Source organism: Lynx rufus, unplaced genomic scaffold (assembly GCF_022079265.1).
Source record: "Lynx rufus isolate CCGP_SWC_20201006 ecotype Redwood Valley unplaced genomic scaffold, mLynRuf1.p SCAF_2, whole genome shotgun sequence".
Classification (NCBI taxonomy): Eukaryota; Metazoa; Chordata; class Mammalia; order Carnivora; family Felidae; genus Lynx; species Lynx rufus.
The window spans coordinates 172,427,185-172,443,156 of NW_025814834.1; the positions used below are offsets into that span (position 1 = coordinate 172,427,185).

Below are 15,972 nucleotides of genomic sequence, written 5' to 3' on the forward strand. Positions count from 1 at the left end.
CCTTTATACCTTCATACTGCATCCCTCAGGCTTGAATCTTATAACAATTTAAACTCAACAAATAGATTTTTTTCTCTGATTCCAACCCGGTAGGCTAGTACCTTGGCTAGCAAATTCACCGGTGCCACACTAAGCCTTCTTTTTCAATATTTACAGAATAAAAGGCAATTTCGGTTTTAGCCTTGAGCACATCAGATTTTGACAGCTTGGAAATGTCATCCTTAGAGCAAGGACTTTTCACATTCACAGGATTCTGGCTCTAACTATTCTCTAAATGCAAATGCAAATATCCTTGACCAGAAAACCTTGAGCATCATGTTCTAAGAATGTTAGTGAGATTACATGAAGTTCTTTTTAACTGTATTAGTTTCCATCCAACATCTACTAAATTGAATTAGAGTAAAGTGGGGAAGGCCTGGGTTCGAAAGGTGGATGCCAAAGAAGTCACATTTTAATTTCATCTCCATCTCTCCCTTACGGATGCTTTCTATCTGTCAGCCAGTCAGTCAGCAAGCTTTGTTCCAAGGGAGACCATTCAAGAATTAAACAGGATACAACTGGTGTATCAGAGACTGTTCGGAAACACGATGCCTTAGCCAAACTGAGCCTTACGTGGTGGGCTGAATGTTCTTTTTGCTTAACAAGGACCTTGTATTTTCCTTCTCACGCAGGCAGAAACTGTGAATCCCATTTATTAATCAAGAGTGCTAGAAGTCATTGAGTAGGAAAATATAGCGGTGGTACTTTTTTCACTGATAAAGCCGACTCCCAAGAACATATATCTGCAAAATTCAAGGAAATAAGAGACAGTGCAAGTCCTCTGCATTTAGAACTTAGCAAGAAGAGGCTCAGACACAGCACAGTGGCCTAAGTGGTTTTTAAGAACAGAACTGTTTAAAATCAATGTCAAGTGGTCTGTGTGTTCTAAGACATGACCCAAGTACTCTCTCCCCAACCCTGCTCCCCTACAATTTCACCAAAGTTAACTACCTACATAATTTCTATGTGTACACAGCACAGAATTAAGTATGAGGAAGGGGCTGATACGTGGGGTGCAGGACAGGGAAGAAAGCAGGGTGTGGCTGTGGAGAAGATCTGTCACTTAACCTAACCCAACAAATGCAGGAACCTAGAGCTGGAAGGGAACTTGGGCCTGAAAGCCCTCTTAGAAATATGCAAAAAATCCTGCAGTAGGCATTACATTTATCTCTTTAGAGTGTGGAATGGGGCTTTTAAGCTTATTCAAAGGGGCAAGGAGACCCTAGGTAACATCTGGGAATATACACACATTTGTGTTCTTTTATTATTTTTTAAATTATTTTTAAAGTTTATTATTTATATTTGAGAGAGAGAGAGAGAGAGAGAGAGAGAGAGAGAGAGAGAGAGAGAACGAGCACGAATGGGGGAGGAGCAGGGAGAGAGGGAGACACAGAATCTGAAGCAGGCTCCAGGCTCTGAGCTGTCAGCACAGAGCCCGACGCAGGGCTCGAACTCACGGACGGTGAGATCATGACCTGAGCCGAAGTCGGATGCTTAACCGACTGAGCCACCCAGATGCCCCTACATACATTTCAATGTTTAGATTAAATACATAATAAATCTCTTCTATGAAAACCTAAAACCTAACTATTGCTGTGTCTTACACGGATTTTATCACTTGTACTTACTTTCATCACATGCCCCAAACACTATCCAAATACCTTCAGGAGAGCACAGTCACATTTGATGGCAAACGTATGTTTAAATATCTGCCTTCCTTGCTAGAATATGTACCCAATGAGAACTACCTCTGCATTTCATTTATCTTTATAGCCCCATTGCCTAACACAAGGACTAGCACATATATTAATAAATACATGTATGATAAGGCAAGGATGAATTGAAAGGAGGGGGAATTACCTATAATTATGTATTATTTTTCCCTTAAAAGGCTTTAAAATCCTAAATTGGTGGTTGCCGGGGCGGGGGAACAGAAGAGATGCTGTTTAAGGGTGCACAGTTGTAATTAGCAGATAAATAAGTCCTAGAGACCTAACACACAGTACAGTTATTATAGAAAACAACTGCATTATAAACATTATTAGACACTAGATTTTAATCGCTCCCAGCACTGGAAGAAATGGTAATTATGTAATGAAATAGATGTGTTAGCTAATGGTATGATGGCAATCGTACTGCAATGTGAATGTATCAAATCAATATGTTGTATACAATTAAACCTACACAAGTTAATGTCAAATATACCTCAATTTTTTTGAAAAAGACTTTAGGGGCACCTGGGTGGCTCAGTCGGTTGAGCGTCCGACTTCAGCTCAGGTCATGATCTCACGGTCTGAGAGTTCGAGCCCCGTAACGGGCTCTGTGCTGACAGCTCAGAGCCTGGAGCCCTTCGGATTCTGTGTCTCCCTCTCTCTCTGCCCCTCCCCCGCTCATGCTCTCTTTTTCTCTCTCTCTCTCTGCCAAAAAATAAATAAACCTTAAAAAAAATAAAAAAATAAAAAGACTTTAAACTCCTGAGGACAAGATCTATTCGTTCACTCATTTACTCACTAATTCACTCACTCCAAATATATTTATTGAGTGCCAGACCCTGCACTTAGAAAACAACACAAACGTCAGTTTCTGCCCTCAAGGAGTATATACAGTTATAACAGTGGTTTCCTCAAAACACATGTTGGGGTACCTAAAGAAAACAATGGGAATTCTATTAATATCTATTTTGCATAATAATTAGTTACTAGTAATGCCATCTCCCTCGCTTGGTACCTAGGTCAGATGGTCACGTGTTGCCCATAATACACAAGGTATCCCTGGAAAAATGCAGAATAATTCTGCACACCTTTTTTTGTGAATATAATTTATTGTCAACTTGGCTTACATACAACACCCAGTGCTCATCCCAACAAGTGCCCTCCTCAATGTCCATCACCCATTTTCCCCTCTCCCCCACACGCCCCATCCACCCTCAGTTCGTTCTCTGTATTTAAGAGTCTCTTATGGTTTTCCTCCCTCCCTGTTTGTAACTATTTTTCCCCCTTCCCCTCCCCCATGGCCTTCTGTTAGGTTTCTCAAGATCCACATATGAGTGAAAAATATGGTATCTGTCCTTGTCTTCCTGACTTATTTCACTCAGCATAATACCTTCCAGTTCCATCCACGCTGCCGCAAATGGTATGATTTCAATCTTCCTCATTGCCAAGTAATATTCCATTGTATATATAAACCACATCTTCTTTATCCATTCATCAGTTGATGGACATGTAGGCTCTTTCCATAATTTGGCTAGTGTTGCAAGTGCTGCTATAAACATTGGGCTCCAAGTGCCCCTCTGCCTCAGCACTCCTGTATCCCTTGGGTCAATTCCCAGCGGTGCTATTGCTGAGACATAGGGTAGTTCTACTTTTAATTTTTTGAGAAGCCTCCACACTGTTTTCCAGAGCGGCTGCACCAGTTTGCATTCCCACCAACAGTGCAAGACGGTTCCCGTTTCTCCACATCCTCGCCAGCATCTGTTGTTTCCTGAGTTGTTCATTTTAGCCACTCTGACCAGTGCACACCTACTCTTAATGTTTGCACTTTCAACACACTGTGACATATTCCTGTTTCCAGGTGCCAGGATTCAGTTAAAAGAACTGGCAGATAGTCTAGTTTGAACTAGTTAACCACCATTGCTACTGCCATCATAAGTGTGTCATTACCATTGTCATTACCTAACCCCAGGTTTGTAATTTCCCTGGGGGCAGAGGGGACAGGACATACAGAAAATGCATCAGAAACCTTACAATACAAATTATTTGAGATTATTATAGTTGCTGGGTGGGTGTCAAGCCTTCCAAAACATTTCAGAGCTCCCCACTCTCCATTATCTCTGCTCGGTCTCAGACTCAGACCTGAGACTCAGACCTGAGACTCAGACCCGAGAAGATGAAGCATCACTTCCCCTGACACTCACTTGCTGTTGACCGTGTACTTGTGCCTCAACATCCCTGAACCTTATTTTTCTTGTCCTGTCTTAGATTTATTATGCCAAGATAAGAGAACATACTCAAACGGTTTAAAGTTTCTAGTACACAATATTATTCAACCACGGTTGATCTTCTTGTCTCTCCTATCGATCACAGAAAGAATCCATACAGAGAGAGATCTAAGCCCAGAACGCAAATATCCTACACAGTCATGTATGATTAGGCTACCCAAACTTCGTTTGGATCTTGTACTCCAAAAGTATGTTTTCCTGATCAATGTATGTAGAAAAGTGCTGTCTCAGGCTCCTCCTGTGAGCTGCCTTTAGCCCTGACCCTCACTATCCATTCTGCTCAGGGAGAACTGAATTTGACAATATCCACTGTAAAAATGAATGGAGGAATATAGTACAGAGACGACGGGCAGCTTGTGGGCACAACTACTGTTTACTGACTCTTACTGGCACCTGCTTTTCTCTTCTTCCCTCTCCTTCTGTAAGAGAAACTTAAAGGCTACTATTCAACCACTGGTCTCTCACTGAGACTTCTGTATCTTTTCTTCACTAAGGACACCTTATAATATTTTCCTGTCATGGAGCCTGTTTCTCAAAGTGTTTAATTTGCCATCTTTATTAAATAATGGGTAATTCATCTGTCCCCCACCTTTTATCAAGTGAATCCAAATTACAAATCTCTGTAAGATAACCAGTGTGTTCACAGAGTCAAAAGCAAAAATCTTTAGCCCACGTAGCTTTTTTGGGGAGGGGGAGATGCATAATTTCTTTTAATATTTTTCTTTTGCCCCCTTCAGCAACCAGTTGGCAACCACTGGTCAAAAGAATGTGTTAGTGTGTGCTGAGTTTTACTTATATGTATTTCATGACATCGATTTGCAAATCCACTAGAACTCAAAGGACACGCATATTCTGAACACTGCCACTTTTAGAACTGGCTGATGCTCTGACAACAAGGTACCTCATTGTCTCCCTCTCTGTCGTTAAGGATCTTTCTTATAGTCCAAAGCTGCAAGAATGCATTTAATGGAAAAGCTTTCAGTTTGGGCAGCATTTGCAATTTTAAAAGAAGATAAACCTCTCTATGGAGTTAACATGATCTGTGAATGTGGGACATGCTAGGAATCAGATATCCTAATGAACTTGGTCTTCTTCACTTGAAATGGAGAATTAACCAATTCTTTTAAATAATTCAGAAATCTAAAATCAAAGGGATGAGGGTGCAAGTTTCGACTGTACTGCACAAAAAATGGGGATTGGCAATAAACATTTTATATTTTCAATAAATACATTCCAACACCTTGTATCACTGAAATACTTTCAAATTTATTGCAAATTATAATTGTTTTATGCTATTCAACAAACATAATGGCATCTGTTATAAATACCTTATAACTCATCCCATTCTATACTTTCCATCTCCAGCAGAAAAATCAAGTGAAAATTTAGTCCATTGTTTAAAACCATCCATTTGGGGCGCCTGGGTGGCGCAGTCGGTTAAGCGTCCGACTTCAGCCAGGTCACGATCTCACGGTCCGTGAGTTCGAGCCCCGCGTCAGGCTCTGGGCTGATGGCTCGGAGCCTGGAGCCTGTTTCCGATTCTGTGTCTCCCTCTCTCTCTGCCCCTCCCCCGTTCATGCTCTGTCTCTCTCTGTCCCAAAAATAAATAAAAAACGTTGAAAAAAAAATTAATTAAAACCATCCATTAAAGGGGTGCCTGGGTGGCTCAGTCAGTTAAGCTCAGCTCATGATCTCGCAGCCCGCGGGTTTGAGCCCTGCGTAGAGCTCTGTGCTGACAGCTCAGAGCCTAGAGCCTGCTTCGGAGTCTGTGTCTCTGTCTCTCTCTGACCCTCCCCCACTCGTGCTCTGTCTCTCTGTCTCTCAAAAATAAATAAACATTAAAAAATTAAACCATCTATTAAAGAATCAAATACTCATAACACTTGAGATTGTAGGGGAAAAGAGTAAAGAATGTTAGTAAGAAAAATAAGAATGTAATTTTGCTCTCCAAATATCTAAAGCAAGAAAAAAAAATGTGTTCTGGATTGCCACCTGGCATATAGCTCACGTCCATGAGGCAATGAGGTGGATGAAAGAGAAGGCGGGCTACACTTTATTGAGTATCTACTATAGACCGTTACAAGTTCTGGGTACTTTACATGTGCATACATACATTCATACATATAATCTGCACAGAAACAGTCCTGTTAGTTCTGAGGACATAATTAAACCTGTGGGAGCCTCAGCAAGGCTGAGGCAGATACCTGGGAGGATGAGATAAGGAATAAAGGAAGAGATGACAATCCCAGATGAGAGAAAAACATGAGGAAGGAAAAGGAACTAACATTGTTTAAGCTCAAAACAAAACAGCAACCAAAACACACTTCCTGGGAAGGTGATGACATCCCACCTTACAAATGAGGAAACACAAGTCCAAGAGTTCAAAGTGCTCGCCCAAATTTACATAATCAATAAGTTATGGAACTGGAGGTTGTTACCATTCTTTCTATAATACAGCGTAATGGATACGCAAGTAGACTCTGGAGTTAGAATAAACCTAAATACACTTTCCACCTTCTTGACTGTGGGCAAACTATTTAAATTCTTTGTGTCTTAGTTTCCTCATATGTAAAATGGGCACACCAATGCTACCTCTCTCTGTAGGGTGGCTAATTACGATTAAATACGAATAACAGAACTCCTAGCATAACATTTTGCCATGGTGGCCATAAAAATGAGCCATCAGATCACTTGCTGCAAGGAGCCTAATGGTCTGATAACTCCAGCTACCACCCCTCTGTTCAAAAGTCACCCTTCCTCCAGGCTCCCAGACAATGACTAAGGGGGAGAATACCCCATTTCTATGGGACACAGAACTCTTATAACAAGTAACTTTGGTTCAAAGACTCTCCATTGGCCTATATAAAACTTTCTTAGAAGCTTACTGCTATGTGAGATTCTTCCCATTCAATCCTCCTCCCTTCCCCATCTCCTTCCACAGTTATCAGGTCAGTAGAGTGGTCTAAAAGCTGTCCCAGCTGACTTTTGCTCTCTCTCCTTATATTTCATAGGCTTTACCCCCAATAAATCCCTGCACATATAATTCCATCAGGGCACAGTCTTCTTGGAAGACCACCAGGCAGAAAGTAACAAAACACCACACAGAAAGCCCACAATGAATGTAAGCTATTATCATGATTATCACCCAAACCATTCTTTTTATCATTTCTGGCTCTAAAGCCCAGCAGAGTTTAACCGTAACTTTCCAAACTGTTTTCCCTGAATCTGTGAACGTTATTCTTTTTTTTTTTAATGGGAGGGTTCAAAGATCACACTGCGTTTTTGTAACATATTCTGATAAGTTTTGTCACACCTCCTCAATTACAAATGAAAACATATATATTTTGTTTCCCACACAGCACCCAAAAAATATGGCACCTTCTATTTTCAAGTCTATTTGAAATGCCTTTTCTCTACTTCATCTTTGAATGTGGAATTTCCCAGTGCTTTACTATTTGACTGATTTTCTACTTTCATCATCTTTCAGGAAGCAAATCATCTGCTGGTAACTAAATCTTGTAACACAGTATACTTCCTTCGTACTTGCTCTGAAGAAGTGACTCACATACTGTCCAATGGCTTACTCAATTGATATCCCACTAATTAAACTTACAAATTTACTTGCATAGATTCAATGGCTCTCAATTCTTATACTGTACCTATTGACTGTGCCTTACAAGAGGCTTATTGTTCCAAGATAACTACTGGACTAGGTACCAGCAGATGCAGGAGGAATGGAATTTAAGCAGTCAACTCATTAGAACTTTGTGGTACTCTTCCCAGGGTTCATTTTTCAGTGAGTTAAATTCCCGTGGTTTGACCCTTTGTGATCAGTGAAGTCATCACAGACTAATCAAACCTTTTCATATGTTGCTGTCACTACTGCCCAGGGGACCGTGGGGAGAATTAGGACTGGTTGCCAGATAAAATATAGGAGTTAATTTAGATAAACAGAGATTTTTTTTTTGTATAAGTATATCCCATGTAATACTACAAAATTATTCACTGTTTATATGAAGTTCAAATTTAACTTGGTGTCTTCTATTTTTATTGCTAAATCTGGTAACTATTAGGGAGAAAAATGAAGCTTCAGGATAAATGTACTTGAGACCTGGGGGCTTATGATCTAAATGGTGTCAGGAGATAAGGGATAAGTTGGAAGCCACAGATTTAGATTTCCATTAAATGAAAAAGAAATCGTTTGCATGAGTGGGTAGTATGTGAAGTCAAGTATCCCATGTAAGTAACTCAGCTTTTAGTATTACATGCATAAAGAAAAAACCTTTGGGGATACTAAAGGATGTTGCCATGGTAGATGAGAGAGTGTCTCTCTTTGGCAATGTTACAAATCAGGCCTTTGTCTACAGCTCCATACTAGACTCTATGCTTGCTCTGCCCACCACTAAACATTAAGTATCTAACCTTATCGTAGGGGCTCAAGATACAGTTCCTATATCAAGAAATAAATGGATTTGGTACGTGCATTCCTCTGTAGGGCATATCATAGCTTATCGAGGATTTGCCAAGTCCTCTCCTTGGCCTAGAAGATCCGATACAATTTGGTTTCCTGCTACCCCCATCTCCAAATGCTCTCTCCTTCATTCATGTCCCTCAAGCCACACTGACCCCTTATTGTACCCCCAGCATCCCTCAAAGCCTCCACATTTACTGTTTTCTCTTCCTAGAATCAAAGTCCCTAATGTCTGCATAGCTCTCTTCTTTGCCTTCTTTAGGTCTGAGCTCAAATGTCAACAGATTAGAAAAGCCTTCCCTGACCACACTATGTAAAATAGCACCCATATTCTCCACTGTTTATCCCCTTATTGGGCCTTATTTCCCTTCATAATATTTAATACCACTGGGCACATTACATATATACTGGTTTATCATCTGTCTCCTCCCATCAAAAGGTAAAACTTTGTCCGTTTTGCTCATGGCAGTGCCTGGTTCTTAAGATGCACTAGATAAAAGTTTGTTGAACGAATGGATGAATTAAGTCCTTCTCCCCTTACTAGACTATCAAGTCCTCAAGAACAGGATGTCTGATCCATTGTTGTATTCCCTCAATGCATCCAGTCCATAGTCCAAACAGACCCAGCAGAGTCTTAATAACTCTCTGTTGAATCATTTATGAGAAGACTGAGGCACAAAGTCTTTAAGTGACCTGGACAACTGATTTTCCTTTAGCAGATGCTCAGTGTCAGGCTTGTAATGGCCAACTCTCCTTTGCTAATCTGACCTATTCAGCAGCTGTGATTTGGCTTCTCCTTCCTTCTCTCTTGAGTTTACAAATGCTGCTTGCTGAGAAGCTCTCTGGTTGCAAAATACCTACAGAGATCTAAGAAAACACGGACTCTCCTTCATGGAGAGACTGTTGGAAGCCTATTCCTACTTTGCCACAACATCCTTTACACTTCTATCTTGGGATATTCACCATACGATGCCTGCAGATAAGGCATATGAGACTTCCTTGTTCCCTCTAGGTTCAAATCAACCAAGTACAGAAGTTAACAACAGAGATGGGGTAGAGTAATCTGCAGTAAATATTACCCCTTCCCCCACCTCCGTTTGAGATATCCCAGTAGATTTCCTTAACGACAAGCTAATGCCAAGAGAACAGAGTTGCCTGGAGCTGAGTAAATCCTAAAGAAGAGAAAAAGAACGAGGAAGCTGTAGGGAGACAAGGTGCCAAAAATCCTTGTGGCCACATGAATTTTTGTAGCAGACAACTAATCAATCTGGATTAGTGACTCCAAATCCCCAAATAAATTATTTATATTACAGTCAGTTTTCTAATATTATCCACAAATGGATAATTCCTTCCAAAAAATAATATACAGGCTTTAAGTCAACAAATTCACACTCAAGTGTCAAATCAGACCCTATTATTTGTGGCAAGGAAAAGCTCATACGTTATTCCTGACCCACACCAGTCTCCCTGATATTTCCCTGTGCTGATTTTTAACTCACGGGGAGGTATGCGAAAGTGACCATTAAAAGTACACTGTAGGTCCTTCTAAGGTCCTTCTTTGTCAAAGGGTCCTACCAGAGTTGTTCAGGCTTACATCACAGGGAAAACAGAACAACAGCAGATGGGAGCTGCAGACACACTCCAGGTGTACCTTCTACCACACTGTGATTTGATGACGGCTCCTCATTTGGTCGCTTCTCTGAGCCCAATTCAAATACTACATGAATTGTATTGCTTCCTATTTCTGGAGTCAAGATCTATGGACAGATGGACACCATCCCATATAAATTATAAATCAACACTTAAAAATGCTTTTCTACTTAAAATGTTACATCCACTAGGCACTCAAATGACTGTCTCTCCCGGGACAAGAGTTACAGGCACAAATAAATTTGAGGACCAGAAAGAAACCCCTTTACTTCTTCTTTTCTCTGTTAACTATTTGTGCGTGAGGGACTGGGGGGGGGGGAGGGCGCGTGGAGGAGGGAAGATGTCAGAACTAGACCACCCATCCAGTCCATTTTAGAATTTAGACGTCAGGGAACGTGGCTCTAAAACACTCCCTATTTTGGCTCCTAGCCAACCACTTAAAGTCTATTCAGCTAGCTAGCCTCTATATGTAGACAATAAAATACCCATAACGTGTGAGGTAAAACTACTTCTTTAGAACGACTACAAATCTCCTCTCTGTTTTTCCGTTGAAAGAGCTCCTTTACTGCACTGAGTCCTGTGGTCAACTCAGCATTCTCTCTACACTGCGGGATGCATGCGGGGGAAACCCTGCGGCCTCACCTGGTGCCTCATCTTTCAAGAGGCAAGATCCAAGAATTTCCTTTGTCTGGAGGCATTTCTAAAGAGCCTCTGAAAACAATGATGAGTCACATCTGCTAACAATATTTAAGAGAGCACAATTCACCTGGTCTCGGACTGATTTTTCAGATCAAACCAAGTTCTGGTTCTCTGGGCTCTTAAAGAAGAGAGACCAGCTCCAGCATATTGCCGAAAACCCATCAGTCAGAATTTAATTACACAGATCTGGAAACCAGGAGGCATTTAGGTTTTAATGTCTCCCTAAGTTGGGGCCTTTACATATTTTCAAATATTGATCATTACTGTTATCGCTGCTATTCTGGTGGTCACTCTACTGTGTCTGTCCCTGCAGTGTTTTCTTTTCTTTTCTTTTTTTTTTTTTTTTTGAAAGAACACTGCAGAGAATAACTGCTGCTAGGTAACTGTAAAGGAAACTCATGCAAATTATGAAATATTGATAAATTGTATTTACAAGTCAATGGTGCTAGAATGCTCCTGCTTTCCCAGTAAAGTGCAAATTATAAGGCTGCATTGCCTCCAAAACTCCTAAAATGACCCAACTAAAATGACACATGAATCAAAACAGTTCCTAAAACGAGCAGTCCATCCAGCAGTAAGCAAGAGACAATTCTTAGAGTTTGGAATTATGAATTTTATTGTGACTTTCCGCGATGCATTAATATTGTAATATGACATTGCAATATATCTACTACATATTTGAAGAGGTGTGAAAAAAGTTAAGTATTGGGCCTACAATTTTTTAAGAGAATGCCCTCATATAAAAGGATGTTTGTCCACAAGAGAAACAGAAATTCACAGTTCTCTTATCTCACCCCCCAAATTACAAAGTGGATCCTATACATAAATCTTCAGTCAGGGAGTTGGTGGCTCTGGAAGCTCTTTCCAAACTATTGAAACCTTCAAAATTCTCACAGAAATGAGTTAATGGATAACTGGTGAGATATGGCTGGAGGATAGTCCTTGCTCATCGAGAAACATTCAGCAATAATATCTAGTGTAGCGATACAAGGCAGAAATGACACAAATGAAGGTGGTGACCATGAAAGCCACACTCGACCAATTCTCCCAGGGTTATTTTCAAATTGGCAGGTAGAGCTGGAAATTTTCAAAATCTGGGGCAAGCATCGTGATTAATGGCTTTCCACTGATTGCAAAGGCCCATCTGAGGGTTTATGCCACCAACGTATGTGCGACTACCAGATAAATGAGGAAGAACCAACATGATTAAGCCTAAAGGAAATAATCCAAATACCAACTCCACTTGCCTGTTATAAATATCACATTTTAAAAACCACTAAAATGAGGTTATTAAAAGTAGTCTGTGCAGGTGATGAGAGAGAGTAAAGAGGGGAAAAAACATGAGAACACAGCTTTTCTTTCTCTGGCAAGGGAACCCCACATTTTCTTTTTTTAGTTAAGGGTGTTTTCACAGAGAGTCTCAGCGGGGAGGGTGCTCTCAGAGTGCCAATGCTGAACTATGCTATTCCCTCAGACATGGACTCAGTGTGGCCCCACAGAAGCGTGACTTGAATTAAGTAGGAGGGTTATTACGTGAGCTTTTTCCTCATTAAGGACCGACCTGATGCACCACAGAATGCAAGAGGACTGTTCACAGGTCCTGTAAATATCGAGCAGTCATCTCAAATATTCTGTCCCATAAATATTTTAAACAGTAGCCAAAGTACCTCATGGGAGTTCATGAACAAAGGTGGTTTGAGTAGATGCTCTAAGTCAAAGTCCAACAATTAAGGCTTATAACCTTCAGGTTCTCTTGAAAAGCCAGAAAGGGGGTTTCAGTAATATGTGAAAGAATTAAATGTGTAATTCCAGTCTGAGCTGAGAACTTCGTCAGAATTTCATTCCCTGTGGTAAGCAAGCATAAGTTAACATGATAGTGTTGCATATCTTTGCTCACACCTGTTCCTGTGAGTGGGGCAGAGGTGATCTGCTATGGACATTAGTATAGCTTCTGGCTTTGGCCTTCCCAGCACTATCAGCCATGTCTGTGCATGTATGTCCATGTGTCTGTGTACAACCTTCCTCCACACCCAAATTAGATTTTTGGTATCTCCAGTTGTTGGGTTTGTTTGTTTGTTTTTGATATTTGTTTCCTTAAAAACCTCTTGGTAAAATCAACAGTGAGCAGACACTCACAAAATATTTGGGGATAATGAGACCATACTCACCTAATTTATTAATTCTATTCATGAAGCAAATAAATACCAGGTACCTGCTAAGTTCAATGTTGTGCAAGATTGTTTTAAAAGGAATTTGCCATGAACCCGACCCTTAATCAGCTTAGAGTTTTTAATAAGACAGAGTCTATTTGGTTTGTGCCAAGGAAAAAAACTCGGCTAAAATTAAACCCATCTAGGTGGGGTCCCTTCTTTCCAGAATCACCTTTTCTTGCAGTGCTCATTCAGAACGTTCTAGCAACTCTGAATCACTTTTGTGGCAGTCGACTCCTCGGAGGTGAAGAAATGTGAGGATTAGTCCACATAATAAAACAGATGTGGCACTGTGGGAATTATGGACAGATTTAAGGAGATGTATGTCTGACGTTCCAGAACAGAGTAGGTACCTACAAAGGATGTCTTTAAAAGTCTTGGTTTATTTCTGACACTACCCCTCTTCCATTCCAAATCTCTGAGCTTCTGGTCTCTCCAATATGTATGCTCTATACAGATATGAGCTTTAACCAAAAGTAGTAATAGCTACTTTTCTTTGAGTCTTTACCGTGAACCCGGCATGATGCTGTTTCATGTACATATTCTTATTTTAATACAAAGTATGTTGTTTTAGTACTCTTACTTTACTGATAAGAAGACGGATATTGGGGCAATAGTTTATTCAAAGTCACCTAGCCATGATTTCATCTGAATTCGGGTGTGTCGGACTCTAGAGGGAGAGGTTTTAATCATTATATATTATACCAACTTTGAGTTTCGGAGATTCTGATATTTTATCTCTGGGCTTCAAATAATTCCTTCAAAATTCCCATCTAATACTCTAATTGGACAAAGATTTGTTTTCTTTTACAGTTGAGTCTTAAGGGAGTACAAGAAAAGAAAGCAAAAATTCCACAGGAAAAACCAGACTAGTTGGACAGGGAAGAAACAGCTGCATCCACTTTAGGTAAAGTTACATGGCCTAGTTTATGGTTTTGGATGAAACGGCATGTTACCATTTGTCTATTCATTCTCCATGGTTTACTAGGAAAATACCATTCGTTTCCCATTACCTTTCTCCTCAAGAGCTAGGATAAAAAGAATATTATTTCCCCTCGCATATATACATAAAGAAGGAGTAATGCGTTCCCGCTTTATTTGAAGATGAGAGTCTGTCCCTTGTTCACCCACCAAGATTCTCAAAGTGCTTAGAGTTTGGTTGATACATTTATGAGAGCTGCCTTTTTAAAAACAAAAATGAAACAAATGAAAACCTTTCAGGAACTTGTCATCCATAGCCTAGGTAATGAAAAAGAAATACCGCTCTTGGTCAAAGCAACACTAGAAAGTTCTCTAATGCATGTAAATACCTGGTCCTCAACTCTTCATTTATTTTCCTCTAGGGATTATGTGTCTTTAGAAAAGAGGTAAAATCACATTTCCTCCAATAACTTCATCTGAGATTGACAAAAGGCAGGTAGAGGATACTGAGTAGGCTGATTTTCCTCTAGGCTAAGCTTCAGTCGAGTTCTCTAAGACAAAGCAGCTTCGACTTTTTTCTTTGCCATGAATAGAAATTTGAAACATAGGAACTTATTACTTTCTCTTCTAGATACCAATGCTTTCTTTGAACTTAGATACGATCCTCCCGAAATAGTATTGTGGATCCTTGAAGTAGCACCAAGCAATTTGGGGTTAAAAGTGAACTTGGCTAATAGCTCTGTGCCTTTGGCCGAAAAATCCAGGCTCAATCCTGGTTGCTTTTTGGAATGGGAAGCGCACAATATCAGTATTGCAGGCAGCTCCAGAAAGGCATTGCCAGCCTCTCGTGCTCTCAATTTATATTTGCATGTGAACAGCTTGTCGGCCATTTTATGAAGACAGATGAATCGCAGGCCTGCGAGTGGGGCGGCCAGACCTACATACACCAACCACAGACCCGTACGGCCCACAAATTTTTAAAAAGTGAAATGAGAATAAAGTGCATATCTCAGGCAGATTCTATAGAAATATAATCTATGAGAAATGAAACGTTCAAGGTATCACCTACAAGTCCAGTGGAAATAAATGATGACGCTAATGTCACCTTAAAATGTCAACAAAAAATAAGATAGAGATATTTATGATACTAAAAACAAGACTTCAGGGGTCCCTCTTTTTTTTTTTATGCTTGCTATGAAAAGACAACTTTGATAAGAAAAATACCATTAAAACACCAGAATGAGAAGGGAATATAAATAGTCAGATAGTCCATATTTAAGGCTAGAATCCATCAATGATATAAGGAATTTACTACACGTGTGAAATGAAACAAATCCTATAAAATTAGTGAGAGGATATCTAATGTGGTAAAAATCCTCCACTGCACAACACTGACAGAATTCAGTCTACCTGTCTGTTCCAAAAGATCAGATGGAGATCAACAGGGAAAAATGTACAGAACAACAAAAGAGAGACCAGAGGAATGAGCTCATTCTAAGTAGATGAAAAATAAGTATGGTAAGGATGATAATGACAAGAAAAATAATGAGTAATATTGAAGAGCCAACAATTTTTAGTAAACTATATGAATATGTATGTCTCGTTTAGTTCTTCAACAGGTAGGCTATTATTATCTATTTTTACCATACTATTTTCAAGATGAGGGAAAAGTATACACCCTGAGAGGTTACATAACCTGTTCAATATTACACAAGTAAGAAACAGAAGAGGCAGAATTTGAACACAGGTCTGATGCCACAGCCCGAGCTTTTAAGCCCAATGCCATAAGCCCTTCACAGACCCCTCAAGGTCAAGCCTCCCCATTACAGCCTTTAGTATTATCACTGAGGAAGAGCACTTTGGAGTTGTAGGAGATGGTATCTGTAAAAGTACGTAGTACAGCGTTTCCTATATGATAGGCACTGCCGGTTCACTTCTCAGCTTTTATTGAAACCGATGGTTTTACTCAATCTTAAATTCCAACC

At 40.1% G+C, this 15,972-nt stretch overlaps 1 protein-coding gene across 2 annotated transcripts in view; it reads right to left on the reverse strand.

Annotated features, from left to right (window-relative positions):
* NFIA (nuclear factor I A) overlaps window positions 1-15,972 on the reverse strand; it is a 367,160-nt gene that overhangs the window by 162,078 nt on the left and 189,110 nt on the right. The window lies entirely within an intron of this gene.